The sequence below is a fragment of the Anomaloglossus baeobatrachus genome, chromosome 5 (assembly GCF_048569485.1).
Source record: "Anomaloglossus baeobatrachus isolate aAnoBae1 chromosome 5, aAnoBae1.hap1, whole genome shotgun sequence".
Classification (NCBI taxonomy): domain Eukaryota; kingdom Metazoa; phylum Chordata; class Amphibia; order Anura; family Aromobatidae; genus Anomaloglossus; species Anomaloglossus baeobatrachus.
This window is the reverse complement of record NC_134357.1, coordinates 40,946,806-40,969,992: the sequence shown is the minus strand read 5'-3', so window position 1 is coordinate 40,969,992 and position 23,187 is coordinate 40,946,806. Positions and strand designations below refer to the sequence as shown.

The 23,187-nt window shown below is 44.9% G+C and overlaps 1 protein-coding gene across 3 annotated transcripts in view; it reads left to right on the top strand.

The window, feature by feature from the left end:
* Positions 1 to 23,187, top strand: part of DHX32 (DEAH-box helicase 32 (putative)) — a 120,679-nt gene that overhangs the window by 21,305 nt on the left and 76,187 nt on the right. The gene's annotated exons all lie outside the window — the stretch shown is intronic.

The following is a 23,187-nucleotide window of genomic DNA, read 5'->3' as shown; positions in this document are numbered from 1 at the left end:
TGAAAATGGACATCGCTTGTACCAGAGATATGGATGTGTGAAGGAGGCCTTAGAGGGTATTGATGACCTGTCAATCAGTGCCAGATCAGGGTGTGTATGAGGTGGGGGCTGGGAAGGGTTTGACTTTTGGCAGGCAAAAAACATAATGGTCTTTAGCCTCTTGTAGGGCAGAGCTTGAGATAACTAGTAGGATAAAGGGAAGCCTTACATCATTGTTTTTCCAGATCACTTTATATACTCTACAAACATTGTCAGGGTTGTAAACATTGGGGGTGCACTGGCGAGGAGGGCAAAATGATACTTTGAACCATATGAGAAGAATAGAATTAGAACACTAGTGATGAGCGGCACTACCATGCTCGGGTGCTCAGTACTCGTAACTAGTGATGAGTGGGCACTACCATGCTCGAGTGCTCAGTACTGGTAACTAGTGATGAGTGAGCACTACCATGCTCAGGTGCTCAGTACTGGTAACTAGTGATGAGTGAGCACTACCATGCTCAGGTGCTCAGTACTCGTAATTAGTGATGAGCGGACACTACCATGCTCAGGTGCTCAGTACTCGTAATTAGTGATGAGCGGGCACTACCATGCTCAGGTGCTCAGTACTCGTAATTAGTGATGAGCGGGCACTACCATGCTCGGGTGCTCAGTACTCGTAACTAGTGATGAGTGGGCACTACCATGCTCAGGTGCTCAGTACTAGTAACTAGTGATGAGCGGGCACTACCATGCTCGGGTGCTCAGTACTCGTAACTAGTGATGAGCGGGCACTACCATGCTCAGGTGCTCAGTACTCGTAACTAGTGATGAGCGGGCACTACCATGCTCGGGTGCTCAGTACTGGTAACTACTGATGAGCGTGCACTACCATGCTCGGGTGCTCAGTACTGGTAACTAGTGATGAACCGGCACTACCATGCTCGGGTGCTTGGTACTTGTAACTAGTGATGAGCGGGCACTACCATGCTCGGGTGCTCAGTACTCGTAACTAGTGATGAGTGGGCACTACCATGCTCAGGTGCTCAGTACTAGTAACTAGTGATGAGTGGGCACTACCATGCTCAGGTGCTCAGTACTAGTAACTAGTGATGAGCGGGCACTACCATGCTCGGGTGCTCAGTACTGGTAACTAGTGATGAGCGAGCACTACCATGCTCGGGTGCTTGGTACTCGTAACTAGTGATGAGCGGGCACTACCATGCTCGGGTGCTCAGTACTGGTAACTAGTGATGAGCGGGCACTACCATGCTCGGGTGCTCGGTACTCGTAACTAGAGATTTTGCTTTGGGGTCCAGAAGCTTCAAGTTAGGCCATAGACAATAGTCATGATGATTTTAGCAGGTCAGACAATTTGTATATTTGTTCCATTGAAATCTATTTAATCTGCTAAATAACGAGCACAGAGTAGCCAATCAGGAGGCAGCTTTCATCTTTCGGGGAGCAGGTAAAGAATAAAATGCTGTGCTCTAGTTGATTGATATGGAAAATGCTGTCAGTAAGGCGGCCATACGCTTTAGCTGGAAGTCAACGTCCCCCCCCACCTCCCCCCTTACATCCCTTTATACTTTTGGTGTCCGGCCGCCTTTACGGTGCCTGAAGACGAGACATCAATGGGTGAGTCTCATCCGAAACTCAGAAGAAGGTAGTACACGCTGCAACTTTATTTTCACGAACATTTGGACCGAAAAAAAAAATGAAAAGGGTTCATCTGCGCAGCGTTATTGGATAACATGGGTGAGTGCACTGTCAGCCCACCTCCAGTTTATACTCCCATCTGCACGAGCCCTAAGGCTAGGTTCGCACACTGCGTCTTTTTGACGCTGCGTTTTTGTGCGTTTTTGGCCGCTAAAAACGCACAAAAACGCACCTGCGTCGAAAAAACTCACCAAAAAATGCATGCGTTTTTGCCGCGATTTGGCGCGTTTTTGGCTGCGTTTTGCTGCGTTTTTGATCTCAGCGTTTTGCTGCGTTTTTCCAATGCATTGCATGGGGGGGGAAACGCAGAAAAACGCAGGAAAGAACTGACATGTCCATTTTTTTTTTTTTTTTTTTAACTCAAAAACGCAGGTAAAAAAACCAGATGTGTGCGGACAGCAAAAATGAAAACTAATAGACTTTGCTGGGGAAGCAAAGTCCTGCAGTTTTGAGGCCAAAAACGCACGCGAAAAACGCGCAAAAACGCCGCGAAAAACGCACTGTGCGCACATAGCCTAAATGTGAGCATTCTGCTTTTCCTTTCTGTGGGTGTGCGACGTCTTCAGAATCCATATTTGCCAATGTTTGTCTGTGCAGCCCAATACAAACACACCGGGAGCCGGATGAAACTCAAACACAAGGCAGACAAACTGTGGTGAGCACGGCTTGTAATATATTACCTACAGTGCTATCAGCCCCTAAAGAAAAAAATAGGAACCAAATTTGAGTTTAGTAGAACAAGATTACAAATACAGATCTGCATTCTTTCAGAAACAGCACCACCTCTGACCATGGGATGTGCATGGTATTGCAGCACAACTCCATTCACTCCAAATGAAGAAGAGTTGCAGTGATTGGCTGCAGTGGTCACATGCCATATAGTGGTGATGTCACCACTGCATCCTGTCCAAAAAGACAGTAATTGTGCAACACAATGGCAATCAAATAATAGGCCCATACATACAGTCATCAGTAACAACGCCATACTATACAATTATTGTAGAGATTTGTGGCAGGCACAGGCGACCCAAAAGTGCTCCAATGGCGTCTTCTTCACTATTCGCAGATGAAATGACACTTCTAAGGGTAAGTGCGCACTAGGCGTTTTTTGCGCGTTTTTCGGGTGTGTTTTTGTTCAGAAAACTGCACGACTTTGCTTCACCAGCAAAGTGTATGAGTTTTAATTTCTGCTGTCTGCACACAGCGTAAGGCTATGTGCCCACGCTGCGGATTTTGCGCGGATTTTGCCGCGGATTTTCCGAAAATCTGCAGCAGCAGCACTTCCCAGCCATTTCTATGGCATTTTGGAAATGCTGTGTCCATGCTGCGGATTTTTCCGCGGCGGATTTCCCGTGGATTTTGATCCGGAAAAATCTGCAGCATGTCAATTATTGTTGCGGATTTTGGGTATAGAATGGGGAAAAAAAATAAAAAATAAAAAAAAAATCCGCGGCAAAAATAAGGTGCGGATTTGCCGCGAAAGTCGCGGATTTTCATGCAGAAAAATCCGCAGGTACATTCTACCGTGGACACATAGCCTTAGGGTTAGAGGACACGACAGTTTCCTCTCCTTCTGAGAAAACCAGTCCGATTTATTTGGATCAGAGTGGAATCCGTTTTTTGTTTTTTTTTGTTTTGTTTTTTTTCTCAGTGCAGCGCTGTGATTGTTGTTGGCGCTATATAAATAACTATTTGTAAATTCACCTCTCAATAACCAATACAGTAAGCAGATTTTTCACCACCGAAAACTGCATTTCTTGTCAGAAAAAAACGCAAGTTGGTGGGGGGGGGGGGGGGGGGGGTTGCTGCACCTTTTGAGCTTTTTGATGTTTTGTGGTGTGTGTGTGTGTGTGTGTGTGTGTGTGTGTGTTTTTTTTTTTTTGTTTTTTGTTTTTTTTTATGCAATGTGATAGAAGAAACGCTGGGGAAAAAATGCAGAAACAATTGACATGATGATTTTATGGTGCAGTTTTTTTCCGCAGTGTGTGCACAGCACTGCAGGATTCTCATAGACTTTGCTGGGATGCATCTTTCCATACAGATAGATTTTAAAATCTGCAAGAAAAAAAAAAAATCACAAGACTTATTCACCGAGCGGAAGTAATGATCCAGGGCAAAATAAATATGAAAATTTACTCCCATCCAACAAAAATCATAGTCTTTATTAAAAATAAAATAAAATAAAATTTGAAAGCTTGCAATTAGGACCTTTTTTTTATTTTTTAGACTTTTTTTTTTATTTTCTGCTTCAGAAAATTCACATGAACAGCAATGGAGAAACTGAGCCTATTCCTTTATATTGAATTATCTACTGAGCATGTGCAAAGGTCAATGTCAAGGAAGGAGGTGATGTGACGTCCTCTATTGTGAATGGGGGATCTTGTGTTATCAGTCATTGTAGAGAAGGAGGTGAGCTGTGACATCACATCACATATTGTGAATTGCGGATCCTGTGTTATCAGTCATTGCACAGGAGAAGTAGGTGAGCTGTGCCATCACCTATTGTTAATGGGGGTATCCTATGTTATTTGTTGTATATAGAAGTGTTATCAATCAATATACAGAGGAGGAGGTGAGCTGTGGTGGACCCTGTATTATCAGCTGTAGAGGTGTTTGGTGTACAGGAGGGGGAAGAGGTGAGCTGTGACATCAACTAATGCGAATGGTGGATCCTGTGTCATCAGCTGTATATGGAGGTGTAATTAGTGATTTCTACATGAGGGGGAGGAGGTGAGCTGTGACACCACTTAACACAGGATCCACCAATTATAAGTGATGTCACAGCTCACCTCCTCCCCCTCATGTAGAAATCACTAATTACACCTCCATATACAGCTGATAACACAGGATCCACCAATTATATCAGCTGTATATAAAGATGTTACCTGTTATTGTAATCCTGCCTTTGGTGATAAGGAAACTGCTTTACACTCTTCCTGAAAGGATAGGAAGTAGGAGGCTATAAAAGACCCAGATTACGATTTTATTTATTTTTTTAATGTATTTATTATTTTAAAATGGGGGGAGGAAAATGTAACACAAACCATATTTACACAATCAGGTCATTTATTGATGACACATTGTCCTTAAATTCATAATAGAGACCATCCAAATGAGAAATGCCTGCCTCTTGGAAACAATGAACATAAGTGGTGTGTGTGTGTATGTATATATGTGTATGTATACAGTTAGGTCCAGAAATATTTGGACAGTGGCACAAGTTTTGTTATTTTGGCTGTTTACAAAAACATGTTCAGAAATACAATTATATATATAATATGGGCTGAAAGTGCACACTCCCAGCTGCAATATGAGAGTTTTCACATCCAAATCGGAGAAAGGGTTTAGGAATCATAGCTCTGTAATGCATAGCCTCCTCTTTTTCAAGGGACCAAAAGTAATTGGACAAGGGACTCTAAGGGCTGCAATTAACTCTGAAGGCGTCTCCCTCGTTAACCTGTAATCAATGAAGTAGTTAAAAGGTCTGGGGTTGATTACAGGTGTGTGGTTTTGCATTTGGAAGCTGTTGCTGTGACCAGACAACATGCGGTCTAAGGAACTCTCAACTGAGGTGAAGCAGAACATCCTGAGGCTGAAAAAAAAGAAAAAATCCATCAGAGAGATAGCAGACATGCTTGGAGTAGCAAAATCAACAGTCGGGTACATTCTGAGAAAAAAGGAATTGACTGGTGAGCTTGGGAACTCAAAAAGGCCTGGGCGTCCACGGATGACAACAGTGGGGGATGATCGCCGCATACTTTCTTTGGTGAAGAAGAACCTGTTCACAACATCAACTGAAGTCCAGAACACTCTCAGTGAAGTAGGTGTATCTGTCTCTAAGTCAACAGTAAAGAGAAGACTCCATGAAAGTAAATACAAAGGGTTCACATCTAGATGCAAACCATTCATCAATTCCAAAAATAGACAGGCCAGAGTTAAATTTGCTGAAAAGCACCTCATGAAGCCAGCTCAGTTCTGGAAAAGTTTTCTTTGGACAGATGAGACAAAGATCAACCTGTACCAGAATGATGGGAAGAAAAAAGTTTGGAGAAGAAAGGAAACGGCACATGATCCAAGGCACACCACATCCTCTGTAAAACATGGTGGAGGCAACGTGATGGCATGGGCATGCATGGCTTTCAATGGCACTGGGTCACTTGTGTTTATTGATGACATAACAGCAGACAAGAGTAGCCGGATGACTTCTGAAGTGTACCGGGATATACTTTCAGCCCAGATTCAGCCAAATGCCGCAAAGTTGATCGGACGGCGCTTCATAGTACAGATGGACAATGACCCCAAGCATACAGCCAAAGCTACCCAGGAGTTCATGAGTGCAAAAAAGTGGAACATTCTGCAATGGCCAAGTCAATCACCAGATCTTAACCCAATTGAGCATGCATTTCACTTGCTCAAATCCAGACTTAAGACGGAAAGACCCACAAACAAGCAAGACCTGAAGGCTGCGGCTGTAAAGGCCTGGCAAAGCATTAAGAAGGAGGAAACCCAGCGTTTGGTGATGTCCATGGGTTCTAGACTTAAGGCAGTGATTGCCTCCAAAGGATTCGCAACAAAATATTGAAAATAAAAATATTTTGTTTGGGTTTGGTTTATTTGTCCAATTACTTTTGACCTCCTAAAATGTGGAGTGTTTGTAAAGAAATGTGTACAATTCCTACAATTTCTATCAGATATTTTTGTTCAAACCTTCAAATTAAACGTTACAATCTGCACTTGAATTCTGTTGTAGAGGTTTCATTTCAAATCCAATGTGGTGGCATGCAGAGCCCAACTCGCGAAAATTGTGTCACTGTCCAAAAATTTCTGGACCTAACTGTATATGTGTGTGTGTCTGTGTGTGTGTGTGTGTGTGTGTGTGTGTATATGTGTGTATATATATATATATATATATATATAATATATATATATATAATTTATTTATTTATTAATGGTCCAAAGGTAGGTGGACAGTATGTGTAATAGGGTTATCAAACATGGTGTAAAGTGAAACTGACTCAGTTGCCCTTGGCAACCAATCGGATTCCTCCTTTCATTTTGCAAAGAGTCTGTGAAGAATGAAAAGTGGAATCTGGTTGCTAAGGGCAACTGGGGCAGTTTCACTTTACACCATGTTTGATAACCCTATTACACATACTGTCCACCTACTTTTGGACCACCCTGTATATCTATCTATCCTCCTTTTTGTGTAGGATTGTTTACTTTCTAAAGTAATATATATTTAGAAAATAAAAATAAAATACATGGGAATACATCCTTTTATTGTTGTGGCCCACAAATACGAGAATTTCTGAGCTGCAAATGTCTTGACATGCTGTTGGCCCTGGAGCTAGTAGTAGACATTGTTATGGTGGTCACTTTTGCTGTCAGTGTTTGTTATTGATTTCAACTTTAAGGCCGCTTTACACGCAACGACATCGCTAACGAGATGTCGTTGGGGGACATGGAATTCATGACTCACATCCGGTCTCGATAGTGATATCGTTGCGTGTGACACGTACGAGCGACCGCTAACGATCCAAAATAATCACCACATCGTTGATCGTTGACACGTCGTCCATTTTCAAATTGTCGTTTATCTTCTGGGACGCAGGTTGTTCGTCGTTCCTGCGGCAGCACACATCGCAACGTGTGACACCCCGGGAACGACGAACAACACCGTACCTGCGTCCTCCGGCAACGAGTTGGGAGTGACCTTCATGCGGCTGGTCTCAGCCCCTGCGCTTCTGTTGGACGCCTGCCGTGTGATGCCGCTGTGACGCCGCACGAACCGCCCCCTTAGAAAAGAGGTTGTTCACCGGCCACAGCGACGTCGTTAGGCAGGTAAGTACGTGTGATGCGCACTAACTATTTTGTCCGCCACGGGCAGCGATTTGCCCGTGACGCAAAACGGGATGTCGCAGTGTGTAAAGCGCCCTTTAGGCTATGTGCCCACGCTGCGGATTATGCCGCGGATTTACCGCGGATTTTCCGAAAATCTGCAGCAGCGGCACTTCCAAGCCATTTCAATGGCATTTTGGAAATACTGTGTCCATGCTGAGGATTTTTCCGCGGCAGATTTGCCGCGGATTTTGATCTGGAAAAATCTGCAGCATGTCAATTATTGTTGCGGATTTTGGTGCGGATTTTGGGTATAGAATGGGGAAAAAAAAAATCTGCGGCAAAAATAAGGTGCGGATTTGCCGCGAAAGTTGCGGATTTTCAAGCAGAAAAATCCGCAGCAACATTCTACCGTGGACACATAGCCTTAAGCGGGCTTTACACGCTGCGACATCGCTAATGCGGAGTCGTTGGGGTCACGGAATTCGTGACGCACATCCGGCCGCATTAGCGATGCCGTTGCGTGTGACCCCGATAAGCGATTTTGCATCGTTGCAAAAACGTGCAAAATCGCTAATCGGCGACATGGGGGTCCATTCTCAAATCTCGTTACTGCAGCAGTAACGAGGTTGTTCCTCGTTCCTGCGGCAGCACACATCGCTCCGTGTGACGCCGCAGGAACGAGGAAGCTCCCCTTACCTGCCTCCCGGCCGCTATGCGGAAGGAAGGAGGTGGGCGGGATGTTACGTCCCGCTCATCTCCGCTCCTCCGCTGCTATTGGGCGGCGGTTCAGTGACGTCGCTGTGACGCCGCACGGACCGCCCCCTTAGAAAGGAGGCGGTTCGCCCGTCACAGCGACGTCGCCGGACAGGTATGTATGTGTGACGGCTGTTGTGTGACACGGGCAGCGATTTGCCCGTGTCGCGCAACAGATGGGGGCGGGTACCCACGCTAGCGATATCGGGACCGATATCGCAGTGTGTAAAGTAGCCTTTAGGCTATGTGTTCACGGTAGAATGTACCTGTGGATTTTTCTGCATGAAAATCCGCGACTTTCGCGGCAAATCCGCACCTTATTTTTGCCGCGGATTTACCGCAGATTACCGCGAATTTGCCGCGGATTTTGATGCGGATTTTTTTTTTTTTCCCCCCCATTCTATACCCAAAATCCGCAACAATAATTGAGATGCTGCAGATTTTTCCGGATCAAAATCCGCCGCGGAAAAATCCACAGCATGGACACAGCATTTCCAAAAATGCCATTGAAATGGCTTGGAAGTGCCGCTGCTGCAGATTTTCAGAAAATCCGCGGTAAATCCGCGGCAAAATCCGCAGCGTGGGCACATAGCCTTAGTGTTTTGTTTGTTTTTTGTTTTTTTTCTTGTACACAAAAAACCCAAAAACTGTCCTTCGCTGGATGCGTATTTTTTTTTTTCTTTATCCTTGTGTACAGTATATCTTTACCATCATTGGAAAAACTTTTGCAGTGTGCATTTTGATTAATCTCATCCTTGTCCTTTTTCATTAGGTACTGCGCACTTTAAGACGTTAGGTGAGGCAAGGACTAGCCTAAAAAAATTTAAAACTTGCTCAAAAGCGTTCATGCAGCTACAGGTTGTGTAAAAAAAAAAAAGTTGCGAAGTTTCAAACAGTTTTTATTCCAGAATTCCGGCAGAACTGTTTGAATCGTGTTACATTTTTAGAACATTTGACCCTTCAAAGTGTAAAATCCATTGTGAAAAACCAGTGCGTTTTCTGCAGTGACCGGCACCCGCTGCAGGTTTAAATAATGCAAAAGTTATCCGCATGTATTGTCTTTGATCTAAAAAATGATCTGATGTGTCACAAGTACATAGTAAAAGATCAGATCGGTGGAGTCTGAACACCATTGATTTCAAGAATGAAAGGGAATGTGTCATCAGAAAGTGACCTGTTGTTTTTTTAAATGTTGAAAGTGTTGTGTTTTCAGCTGATGAGGTGGCGTCTCTAAGCTGTAGGTCTGGTTGAACAGCTTGGACTGTAGGTCACAGTGCAAGTGGAGCAGGTCTTGATGGACTTCACAAGGATCAGCAAGGATCAAGCGTAGGCAGGACAGCAGACACAGAAGCAGAGCAGGTAGCACAGATTCAGAAGAGCCAGTTGTGTGTGCGCACACATCTGAGTATAGGAAGCTGGTATCTTCCAATAGGGAAGCAGAAAATGCAGTCAGGGCAATGATTAAACACATAAGAGTAACTGAGAAGTAAATTCGGCCTGGTACCCTTCCAGCAAGGCAATGATTAATCACTGGACTACAGTGAAATATAGACGAACTGGAGATGCGTTACCTTGATTGCAGAGGCCATGTGGGAACAGTTGCAAGAAGGTCATAACTTGCTGTCACGACCACCACTGGTACCTTGGATGCTACTGTAAAAAGAGACTTCACTTCCCATGCTCACTCGTCCACTCTCATCGCAATAAGCTGATAATGAACTAAGCACACCCCGCAGTCAGTTCTAACATTCCCACCTCACTCTTTGCTGCTACCACTCGCCGTTTTGATAAACTAGCGAGTCCCCTGCACTGGGTCACACGCTAACGCACACAAACCAGCTTTCCCAAGAACCTGATAGGTACTTGTCTTGCACTCTGGAATACACATGGTAACACAACCAAGCTATACTTTCCCATTTAGAATTTGCTGGTACATTTAGAGCAAGAAGGAACAAACATTTCTTTTTTAGTTTTTATATTTAAAAAGAGTACAGTGCTTAAACAGGTTACAGAAGATGGAATAATAAAATGACATATTGTCTTGGGGTATGTAATGACAGGATAGGGGCTCCTAGGCTGGCCCTCAGACTTGAGACCCTGTGCTGTCCCTTATCTCGAAGGTAGGCTTTATGGTAGCCAGGTCCGAGCCTCCAGCGTGACCCTAACTCCTGTCAGAGCCCTGATCAAGAGGAGGAGGAAATGAGCTGTACCATCACCTATTATGAATGTGGAGCCTATTTTATCTACTGCATATAGATGTATTATTGGTCATTGTTCTGGAGGGGGAGCAGATGAGCTGTGACATCTCCTATTGTTAATGGTGGTTCTTGTGTTATCTACTGTATATAGAGGTGTTAGCAGTCGTTGTACACAGGGCTGTGGAGTCGGTAAGCCAAACCTTCGACTCAGACTCCTCAATTTCCCTTGTACCGACTCCATGACTCAGGCTCCCACATATATTGCTTATAGTTAAGTGAAAAATGTATTGTAGTACAATGTGAACATCAGACATTTAATCATTTTTCTGATACAATAATCAAAATATGTAGATGGAACATAAAATATATTTATTGGAATACAACTTTAGAACACAAAACTGTAATATACAGTGATTACATATATATCGTGTGTGTGTGTGTGTGTGTGTGTGTGTGTGTGTGTGTATATATAAAAAAATATATATATTTATTATTATTATTATTATTATTATTATTATTATTATTATTATTATTAGAATTGCCTCATGCACAGTCAGTTTTGATGAACGGTTACATTTTTCTATTTCTTTGAGAGCAAGTGAGGCCTTTTGCTGAAATCTGGTCAATCTGCTGCTATAGGAGACAGAGTGAAGTCTTTTTCCTTGCGGCAACGCTTTGCTGCTCCATATCATCCAAATACTTGTCAAAGTTAAACTCCTCACTCATCTGATGAGGATGAAGATATGGCAGCAGTAGCACTGTCAGGACCCAAGTCCTCTTGCTCTTGGCAGTCCTGTAGGCCACTCATCCTGCTACTGCTACCTCACTCAAAGCTTCTTTTTCTTTAGTAAGCTGTTGATCATCAAGCAGTATACGATGACTTTGGTCCACATAAACAGCTGCCAGAAGAATTTTATTTTCCAATAGCTGTGTCTCTCTCTGTTTCATTGAAGCAGAAATGCCATCTGCGATTTAAACCTCATCTTTGGGACAGGCAAAATAGCAAGTTCTTCCACTCCCTTATGAGAATGCCAGGAGTTAAATCCTCAGCTTGTAATTTTTTAGTCACGGTAAATGGATGATTAAGCAATTCCTTCAATTCAGCCACCTGTGTCCATTGACCTTCATTTAAGGTTACCTGAGGGTTCACTATATCTATAAGAAACTATTTAAGTTCAAGCAATCGCTCAGTCATTAAATAAGTGCTGCCCCACCGAGTGGCTTGATCAACTATTGACCCTTTCCCAGCACGTCTCTTCAAGATGGAATCAATTTTAGGGGTTCTGGCGGCAATAACCAATTTCCTCACTTTTCCAATCAGATTTCCAGTATGTCCCTCTTGCAGACTCTCTTATTGCCAGCTACAGCGTGTGCACAACACAGCGCATGTGATGAATATGAAAGTGTTTTGAAGCAGCTTCAACAAGATCATCTAATCCTAAAGTATCATTTTGCTGTTCTTCTGTTGTAATATCTGTTTGTTCCTCAGTTACATGAACAGCACTGTGGCCTTCCATCTCAAACATACTGAATCCTAAATTCTAGATGTTCATTACTCTCATTCATCAGTTTAATTGTACTTATCATGTTTGAAGCATTGTCCGTTACAATGGCAAGAACCTGTTCTTTTTTGATTTCGTAATCTTGTAGAACTTTTTCCACTAAGGCCTGGAGAAACTGGCTGGTGTGATGAGCTTTAGTCAGTGGTGTAACTAGAGTTTGATGGGCCCCGGTGCAAAGTTCAGACTGGGGCCCCCCTCCACATACACCGACACTTCTGGTACGGGATAATGATACTGACACTCAGGGTATAGGATAATGATGCTGACACTTGGCTCTTACCCACAGCACCCAGATTTCTCCTGATCTGAAATCCCTCTATCAGCACCCAACTTTCCTATGTTCTGATATCCATCTTGTCCTCGGCCCCCAGCTTCCCCTGCTTTGCTATACATCTTTCCCTCAGCACCCAGCTTTCCCATATCAGAGCATGGGAAAGCTGGGTGCTGAGGGGCAGAGCCTTTTTCCCTCAGCACAAAACGCTCCCATCCCCTGATTGTATCTTTGTCCCCCAAGTATATAGTTCTCCAAATACAATAATGGCCCCCACATAGCCTTCCAAATAGTATCAAGGGTCCCACATAACCCTTCATATATTAGAATAAACTTCCATAGTTCTCCATGTATTAAAATCACGCCATAGTAATCCATCTATAATACTGCACCACATAGTCCTCCATATATTATAATGCACCCAGCCTCTCCAGGCCTCCATGTAGAATAATGTATCCAGCTTCCCCAGGCCTCCATGAATAATATAGCAGCCAGCCTCTCCAGGCCCCCATGTATAATGCAGCCTCTCCAGGCCTCCATGTATAATAATGCAGCCTCTCCAGGCCTCTGGCCACCATGTACTCACTAATTTTATATTTTTTAAAAAAAAAAAAGTACTCACTGCTCTCCTCCTTCCACCGCTACTGTCTTCACGTCTCCTCGTTCCACCGCTGCTGTCCTCACCGCTTTCCTCTTCCACCGCTGCTCGTCCTCCCCTAGCCTCGTTCTTCCGGTGCTCCGGTCGGCGTTCTCCCGTCCTGCGCTCTGTGCACTCAGCACAGCAGTCGCACGGGAGTGACGTCACCGCGCAGGCACAGGGGGAGAATGATGATGCATAGCGCGGCACCGGCCGCGCTATGCTTAATCATTACTGTGTGCGGTGATGGGGGAGCTGCCGCAGCCGCTGACCTCAGGCAGGGGGGCCCGGTGTCGGCAGGGTCACTGGGTCATATAGCGGCCGCGTGGTCTGTGACAGATCAGCGCAGCTCCTCTCTCACTGAAAGGAGCTGGCTGCTGATCTGCCGGGCGGCCACCGGGCCCCTAACCTCCCGGGTCCGGTCGCAATGGTGACCGCTGCTACCGCGGTAGTTACGCCCCTGGCTTTAGTGTCTTTTACTGCCAGTGTCTTGCTAACCATTTCTTTCTTGTCACAAACATATCGAACATTGATGGCAAAATAATTCAGTGAAATGCAGGGACTCCGGGCATCCCAGCAAAGGCAATGGGTGAAAAGATAGGACATTCAGACACAGCGTTTTGTGAGGGTCCATTTTTGAGCTCAAAAACAAATCCTCACAAAGAATAAGCAGTCAGTTTGTGGTGTTATTCTAATCTGTTTTTGCTATTGAAAACATTATCTATAAGCTCAGAAAGCTTTCAGGTGATGCGGTTTTTTTAAAAAGCTGTTCTGCTTTTGCAGCTGACAAACGTATCCTCAAAAAAAGCAGCAAAAACTCTGTGTGTGAATGTGTACCACCCCGCACTCAGCTGCAGCCGAGCCACTCTGATCCGAGCTCGTTGGTGGGTGGCTCGAGCGCCTCCGGACCAAGGGTCACTTCGCTCTGAAAGGATGCTGGCGCTACGTTGGTGTTAGGTTTACAGCTGGGGCCGTGTTTTTTTTGTTAAGTTCGTGACGCCACCCACGGGTTGTGGTAAATGTAGACACCACCGCTACTGTTTACTAGGCCCCCGGGGACTGTATTGCGCAGCCAGGTGTTGACCCCTCTGTGGGTAGGGGGGGTGATGGTCCCGGGGCCCGGTTGTGAGGGTGCGGGCGGATTGGTGTGGTGCGGGGTGTTGCACGGCCCAAGGGCACAGTTGTACTCACTCTGACAGATACACCGGAGTCTCTGGTAAACCAAAAAGATGGTTGTCGGTGCCCACAGCCAGCTGCGTCTGGTTCCCCCACCCGTTTTGGTGGTCCCCGCCTTTCTCCTGCACCTTGTTTTGTAGCTGTGGACTGCCTGCGCTTCAGCGACGGGCGTCCGCTACCCGGCTGTGTGTGTGTGTCGGCAAAGCCTGTTTGCCCGCAGACGCTGGCCCCTGGGATCTCTCTGCCTGTGTGGTGGCTTTCTATCCCCCTCGTTGGGCTGTTGTCTTCAGTCGGGACTTGGTTGGGAAAGGACCTAAAGTCCAGACCTCAATCAGTGAATTAACTTAGTCCGGTAGATTCGGGACCTCGTTTCAGGGTCTGAGTACCCCCCTCTGTGCTCCGGTTTCCAGTCGGTTCCCCGGTTCGGTACCGGCGGGCCACTACCCTGTCACGGTCCCTTACGGTTCCACCAGGCCATCTTCCCGGCTCCTGCAGGCGGTGACCACAGTCTGCCTCCTAGCCAGAGGTGACTGGGCTCCGACCCAGACACCTGTTGTCAGTCTGCGGCAGACCTGGGCACTCTCCTCCTGTCACTAATCTGTCTTGACTACTGAACTTGACTGCCTCAGGCCCTCTGAACTCCTCGGTGGGCATGGCCAACTGCCTGGCTCCGCCCCCTGGTGTGTCCATTAAGCTCTGAGGGAGGTGACTAGGGTTTTTTTCGGTTGCCTGCTGTTATCTTTTTAGGGGGACAGGTGTTTGTGCAAGGCCCTGTCTGTGACTACCTGGCTAGTCCAGGGCGTCACAAATGTAGCCTTAGATCAGGAATAGAACAGCCATTTATAGGACATTTCATAACTTTCCCAAATTCCTATGAAAAAATCTTCAGCACATTCTGCATTGCACTCCTGTCCCCAATTTATTATATATTTTAGGAGTCGGAGTCGGTCCATTTTATACCGACTCCACCAAAATGAACTCCGACTCCACAGCCCTGGTGACAACTCTGAGAATAGTGTCATTCAAAAGTACAACTCGCCTCGCAAAAAAAAGATAAAAACAAGCCTTTCATAAGTGAATTGTGTTTGTTTGCTTTCTGTGCGTTTTTTGTTTTTTTTTTAGCAGATTTGCCATATGGGAGTCTGAATTAACATGGGTGAAAACCCTTAGCATGGTGTCATTCAAAAGTACAACTTGTCCCGCAAAAAAACAAGCCTTTCTACTGCAAATGCCTTTTATAAGTGAATTGTGTTGTTTTGTGGTTGTTGTTGTTGTTTGTGTGTTGTGTTTTGTTTTTTTTTTTTGTTTTTTTGTTTTTTCCTTTTAGTTGGTAGATTTGCCATTTGGGAGTCTGAATTAGCGCGGTGACAACCCCGAGAAGCTAGGTGACAATCTCCCTGGTAGCTGCAATGCAAATACATTTATATTTGACCCAGGTCTCCTGGAAACAAATGCAAATACCGTGAATAATATAGTAAAACTATTTTCTATCTGAGCAGAAAATAATAGTCGTCCTGCACCACGTCTTATTATCTTTTCATTCCGGACCTGTCACATTATAAATGTTTGTTCTCCCTCCCAGGTCCTTTTGGAGTCTTTTCATTTTTTATTTTTATTTTTTTTATATTTTTTTTTTTTAATTTTCTGAGCTAATGTCTGTTCTCTGAGCATGTAATATATTCCTGGCCCGGCCATCTGTTGTGAGCTGCCAGCTAATATGCCCTTATTTCCCTGTTCAGTTGTCACTGACCAGTCATTTAGAATGGAACAACTGGTTGCACGCTGCGCTGTTTAACCCCTTAGCATCTAATTTACTTCAAGGCTAATACAATATCTTTTTTTTTTTTTTTTTTTTTTTTTTTCCCTTTCCAATTTTTTTTTTTCTTTTCTTCTGCTTTTATTACTTTTATACTACATAATTGTGTAGTGCAAAGTCCCAGTGAGCGCTGTCATTTCAGGTGACTTATGAATAATAAGTCATCTGTGTGTACATGAGGAATAACATTATTTCTCGCCATGATATGACTTTTATCCTGCTTTTTTTCTTCTCCCCACTCTGGGCTCTATCTCTCTAATTTTAAGTTGTGTCTGAGCTAGTGGGTGGAGACTCACATGTTAGGAGGCAGCAGCAGAATGGAGGACATTATGTAGGGGGGTTAGGGTTAGGCCCCACCCCTTCATGTGTAGCCGGCACACTGATGTCCTGTGTAATATTATGTAAATGCCTTGCTTGTGTAATATCGCCACCAGGTGGCATTGTTGCAGCACAGTTGTCCTGGCACCTGGGTAGGCAGAGGGAGAGTGGTAGTAGTAGGAGGATAGGGGTATATAAGGGAAAGACAATGGGGAGGGGATAGAGGGAGTCCCTGGGAAGATGTAAGAGAAATAATCCGCACCATGAGGATTCTGATCCTATGGGTCGCCCCTGCGGCCATGGCACGCAGGATCCGGTACGGATTGGTTAACCGCATCCCGCACGGAGAGGGGTTTAGTCCAATGTTTGGGGGTCTGGCGTCCATTTCATGTGGTTGCTAATACTCAAAGAATTCCTTAGTCCTCAGGTAGAAGGATATGGCTGGATGGCCAGGGCACGGACGGGAGAGCCCTTTCAGTTGCGGTCCTTCCTACGTATTAACGTCATCTGTGGGTGTGGTGAAGTGGCTCAATGGACTTCATGACCCGGTTCATGCCAGTGTGAAGTGTAGTGATGGAAGGAAAGGCCTAGAGGGGACAGAGAGTACCCAGGTGCCAGAGATGAGGACTGCTACTAAATTATGTATGAGAGGAAAAGATGTAAGGAACCCCAACGGGAAGAGTATCTGCGCCAGCGAAGCGCAGACTGAGATGATGCGGAAGAGAACGGAAAATAAAGTTTGCTTGTTTTGAGAAAATAAACTTTGACTGAACTTTATTTCATGAGAATGTGAATGAGGTGTCACCTGAAACTGATATGGAGTCCTCCTGTGTGTGGTGCGGCAACTAGGAGGCGAGGGGTTAATGACAGGCTGTGCTGTGACCTGTCGTCTCCCTGCACGCACGACTATAATCACTGCCTGCCCCGTGCCCTCCACCACAATTATAAAGCAATACATATCTGAACCCAGCTCCGTGGTGTAGTAAAACCTTTATTATAAAGCAGCTGCACTGTCTGTGTGTCTGTATGACTTGTATCCTGCTCCCCCCCAACCCCCCCCCCCCCCCCCCCCCCCGCTCTATCTCTAATTTTTATCTGTCTCTGAGCTACTGGGTGGAGTTAGGAGGCAGCAGCAGAATGGAGGACATTATTCAGCAGTACTGAGCAGTGCAGCTGTGAATCCAGCTCCGGGGTGTAGTAAAACCTTTATTATAAAGCAGCTGCACTGTCTGTGTTTTCTCTATAACTTGTATCCTGCCTCCTCCCCCCCCCCCCCCCCCCCTCTCCAGGCTCTGTTGTCTCTGAGTTAGTGGGTGGAGACTCACATGTTAGGAGACAGCAGCAGAATGGAGGACATTATACAGCAGCACTGAGCAGTGTAGCTCTGAGTCCAGCTCTGGGGTGTAGTAAAAGCTTTATTGCAAAGTAGCTACACCATCTGTGTGTCTATCTGCTTCTCTCACATTTTAAAGCACCACTTCAGTGGGTTGTTTTTTTTTTTTTAGTGCTGGAGTAGCGCTTTAAATCTAAGCCCTCTGTCATATACTCACCTTACAGCAGCCTCCCCTTTTTATCAACGTCTCTCCTATCCCGTGGTGCCATCTTGTGACTATAACGTCTGATTGGCAGGAAGTGAAGGGTTACGTCACAAGCTCTCAATGCAAGTTTATGAGGGCCAGAACGAGGCTCCCATAGACTTGTATTGAGCTGTGAACTCTGGAGCTGCTGGAAGGTCCTAAATCAAAAGAGACTGACTGCAGCCGCGGTGATAGAAGGTAAGGTCGCCGTATTTAATGGGTACCAGTCACACGCGTGGTTATGGTAATAGGTGTGTCATACGTGTTACATGTGTGACATCCGTGTTTGCATACGTGTGACACGTACCGGGTAAAACATGTGTCTCTGTAATGAAAAGATGTTCTATATTTACCTGTATCCAGCAATGCTGTCTCCGGCTCTGCTGCCTCCCGCTTCTGATCCCCGCTCATTATTTTCATTGATTATTCACTGCCTGAGGATCTGGAAGCTGGGACAGGCTGGGTACAGCACAGCCGAGGACAGCACCGCCGGGGACATCACCGGGGACATCGCCGGTGACAGGTGAGTATACAGCAGTTTGTGCAGTGACATCCAGGGACTCATCAGGGTTCCCAACGAACTCTCATGAACCCCTGGAAGTCACCATCGTGACACTTGCTGTAACGCAGTTGTCGCAGGGGTGTCATCAGGAGGTCATCAGAGTTCATTGGGAAATCCGATGACCTCTTGGACGTCCCTGCACACACAATGCTGGCAGGATACTCGCCTGTCACTAGCGATGTCCCCAGCGATGCTGTCCTCGGTAGTGCTGTCTCCAGCGCTGTCACCGTGATGCCCCTGATCACAGCTGCTCACTGTGGTGAATAATCAATGAAAATAATGAGCTGGGGTCAGGAGCGGGAGGCAGCATCGCTGGATACAGGTAACTATAGAAAATCTTTTTATTTAAAAACCCGTGTTTCCTCCGGTACATGTCACACTGATGTCACACAGATCACATCAGTGTGCGGTCCGTGTGACATCCGTGCTGCTGGAGAAAAAACGGGCACGTCTCCGTATGAAATAGCGGGGCCACACGGTCTGTGTGAAAACACGGCCGTGTGAGAATGCACAATAGGGTAACATGGGTACGTGTGACATCCGTGTTAAAAACGGATGTCCCGCGTACCTAAAACACGGACGTCTGAAACCAGCCTTAGACCCGGGGCAGGGGACTTACAGTTAAAGCACCACTCCAGCGGTGCAATTAAAAAAAACTCTTTAGTGGTTCTTTAAACAGGTATTCCCATCTCCAAGATACTATGTCAATATGTAGTAGGTCTAATTATAATAGCAAATGCCTCCAATTAGAAATAGCAGTATAGTTCTCCTGATTAGCGATGACTCTTACCTCATATGCAGGGCATTGCAGCTTAGGTATCCATGGTTACAACCATGAACAACAAACTGTCCCTAAATGAGTAGTTGTAACCATGGATACCTAAACTGCAATGCCCTGCACATGAGGTAACTGAGATACCTAATCAGGAGAGCTATATTACATTTCTAATGAGGTATTTGTTAATATTATTATTACTACACCTATTACATAATGGGATAGGATCATAGAGATGGGAATACCCCTTTACGTCATCCCCCATATCCCCTCTCCTCTTTATAGATTTCTATAGACAGCTGGAAACTGATAATTCAATGAGCTGGCAGCCCACTGTGATTTGAGCAAGATATATTTTAGTTTTTTTTTGTTTTTTTTTTTTTCTTTTTTCTTTCAGAAGTACTCATTAATTCAGGAGTTGGATTAAGGAAGAAAATGGCTCATAAGTGGAGAAAGAAAACATTTTTTTTTTTTTTTCTGATCAGATAAATAACAACGTTATATGTAAAATTTGCTGATAGAACAGTGACCATTTCAAAGAGGTCATTATACATATGCAGGGGAATATACGCATGTCTTATAGGCACAGGGGCAAAAGGGGTTACCAAGTGCATTGGTGGTGAAAAGAATTGGCAAAATCCATTGGAAAACCAACTTTCCACAATAATGACATAAAAATTATTTTACGTGAAGATGTTCAAGAGTTGCTCAGAATTCATTTTTTACAGCATAAGGTTTTAATATATGGTTTAAGATGGTGAAGGGGTTAATGGTGTCTTTATTTAAAATGTTTGTCTAGGATATAAAATTGCTGTCCTATGATAAAATATGTGCACACACCGTCTGAAATGGGCTGAAAAAGATGGACATCGTGCACATCAGTTTATAGACAACATTGTGCAATTGTTATGTTCCGCTTTATCTTGCTTCTTCTAACCTCTCCACGGTTCAGAAACCCTGGAATGGTTAAATGTAGTGACCTGCTCAGTCTTCACCCATTCTCTATACTTAAAGGGAATCGGTCACCAGATTGTTGCCTCCAAATCTGAGAGTAGCATAACATAGGGGCAGAGAACCTGATTCCAGCGATGTGTCACTTACTGGGCTGCTTAGTGTAGTTTTGATAAAATAACTGATTAATCAGCAGTAGATTATCATTACAGGACTACTTGACATGCTGCAGGTGGTCCAGCATATTCATGAGCGCTGTAGAACTGCTAGATCTGCAGCGGAGAAACATTGATTTTAGACATCAAACAGCTCAGTAAGTGACACATCGCTGGAATCAGGGTCTCTGTTTCTACATTATACTGCTCTCAGATTGGGAGGAAAAACCTGGTGACAGATTCCCTTTTTATAGTGAAAGCCGCTGAAAGAGCAAGGGCAAAACTGCTGGCGAAGCTTCCTCAAGAGAGCGATCACCGCCATATACCTGAAGCGGCTTCTCCTGGGAAAAAAAATCAGTGTCTGTGTCGGCGTCTAAATGTCGGATGTGTGCACATACCTTTTTTATAGGGGTTTTCTGGTTTTGGAAAAATAGTTTCTCAGGCTTATTTACCTATACAGTGCCTACAAGTAGTATTCAACCCCCTGCAGATTTAGCAGGTTTACACATTCGGAATTACCTTGGCATTGTGACATTTGGACTGTAGATCAGCCTGGAAGTGTGAAATGCAGCAAAAAGAATGTTATTTCTTTTTTTTATTTTTTTTTTTTTTTAAATTGTGAAAAGTTTATTCAGAGGGTCATTTATTATTCAACCCCTCAAGCCACCAGAATTCTGTTTGGTTCCCCTAAAGTATTAAGAAGTATTTCAGGCACAAAGAACAATGAGCTTCACATGTTTGGATTAATTATCTCTTTTTCCAGCCTTTTCTGACTAATTAGGACCCTCCCCAAACTTGTCAACAGCACTCATATATAGTCAACATGGGAAAGACAAAGGAGCATTCCAAGGCCATCAGAGACAAGATCGTGGAGGGTCACAAGGCTGGCAAGGGGTACAAAACCCTTTCCAAGGAGTTGGGCCTACCTGTCTCCACTGTTGGGAGCATCATCCGGAAGTGGAAGGCTTATGGAACTACTGTTAGCCTTCCACGGCCTGGACAGCCTTTGAAAGTTTCCACCCGTGCCGAGGCCAGGCTTGTCCAAAGAGTCAAGGCTAACCCAAGGACAACAAGGAAGGAGCTCCGGGAAGATCTCATGGCAGTGGGGACATTGGTTTCAGTCAATACCATAAGTAACGTACTCCACCGCAATGGTCTCCGTTCCAGACGAGCCCGTAAGGTACCTTTACTTTCAAAGCGTCATGTCAAGGCTCGTCTAGTTTGCTCATGATCACTTGGAGGACTCTGAGACAGACTGGTTCAAGGTTCTCTGGTCTGATGAGACCAAGATCGAGATCTTTGGTGCCAACCACACACGTGACGTTTGGAGACTGGATGGCACTGCATACGACCCCAAGAATACCATCCCTACAGTCAAGCATGGTGGTGGCAGCATCATGCTGTGGGGCTGTTTCTCAGCCAAGGGGCCTGGCCATCTGGTCCGCATCCATGGGAAGATGGATAGCACGACCTACCTGGAGATTTTGGCCAAGAACCTCCGCTCCTCCATCAAGGATCTTAAGATGGGTCGTCATTTCATCTTCCAACAAGACAACGACCCAAAGCACACAGCCAAGAAAACCAAGGCCTGGTTCAAGAGGGAAAAAATCAAGGTGTTGCAGTGGCCTAGTCAGTCTCCTGACCTTAACCCAATTGAAAACTTGTGGAAGGAGCTCAAGATTAAAGTCCACATGAGACACCCAAAGAACCTAGATAACTTGGAGAAGATCTGCATGGAGGAGTGGGCCAAGATAACTCCAGAGACCTGTGCCGGCCTGATCAGGTCTTATAAAAGACGATTATTAGCTGTAATTGCAAACAAGGGTTATTCCACAAAATATTGAACCTAGGGGTTGAATAATAATTGACCCACACTTTTATGTGGAAAATTTATTAAAATTTAACTGAGCAACATAACTTGTTGGTTTGTAAGATTTATGCATCTGTTAATAAATCCTGCTCTTGTTTGAAGTTTGCAGCCTCTAACTTATTTGCATCTTATCAAACCTGCTAAATCTGCAGGGGGTTGAATACTACTTGTAGGCACTGTATATATTAAAAGTGTGTGTGTGTGTGTGTGTGTGTGTGTGTGTGTGTGTGTGTGTGTATAGATAGATAGATAGAGATATAATATATTTTTAGAAGGTGGCCCGATTACAACGCATCGGGTATTCTAGAATTTATAGTGTAGCTAATACATGATTTTTGTGTTATATTTTTTATATATTATATTATATATAAATAAATAATTAGATGTTGTCTGTGGTTGCCAAGTGTTTGAGTAGGGCGCTGTAAATGTTCTGGGTGTGGGGGGGGGGTGAGAGCGGTGGTGTTTGTGTGTTGCGTTGTTTGTGGAGCGCTGTGTGTCTGCAGCGTTTGTGTGTGTGTGGAGTGCGTGCGTGTGTGTGTGTGTGTTTTGGGGGGAGGTATAGTGTGTGTGTGTGTGTGTGTGTGTTGGAGTAGTAGTCCTGGGGAGAGAGGAGTATAATAGGTGAAGTAGTCCTGGGGGGAGTTGTATAGGTGCCCAATGTGTGCGGGGAACGTGGCCATGCAGGCACAGGGTGCGGGGGGCGTGGCGTAGCCGAGCAGCCAATGCGTGCGGGGGTGGGGCCGGGCTGAGCCGAGCGGCCAATGCGACGGTTGTCACTGTAATGACGTCATTTTGGAGTAAGACAGAATAAGGATATATAGATAGATTTTTTATATATATATATATATATATATATATATATATATATATATATATATTACTATAAATTATAGGCGCCAGTTTCCTACTCCACACTGATGAGGGGCAAATACCCCAAAACAGCTGTCTGTGGATGGATACCATGTTTTGGTATAGGCGGTTTCCTTGACTGGAGACTGCCCTTCCCGTGGTTGTTCCTTCCCGGTGA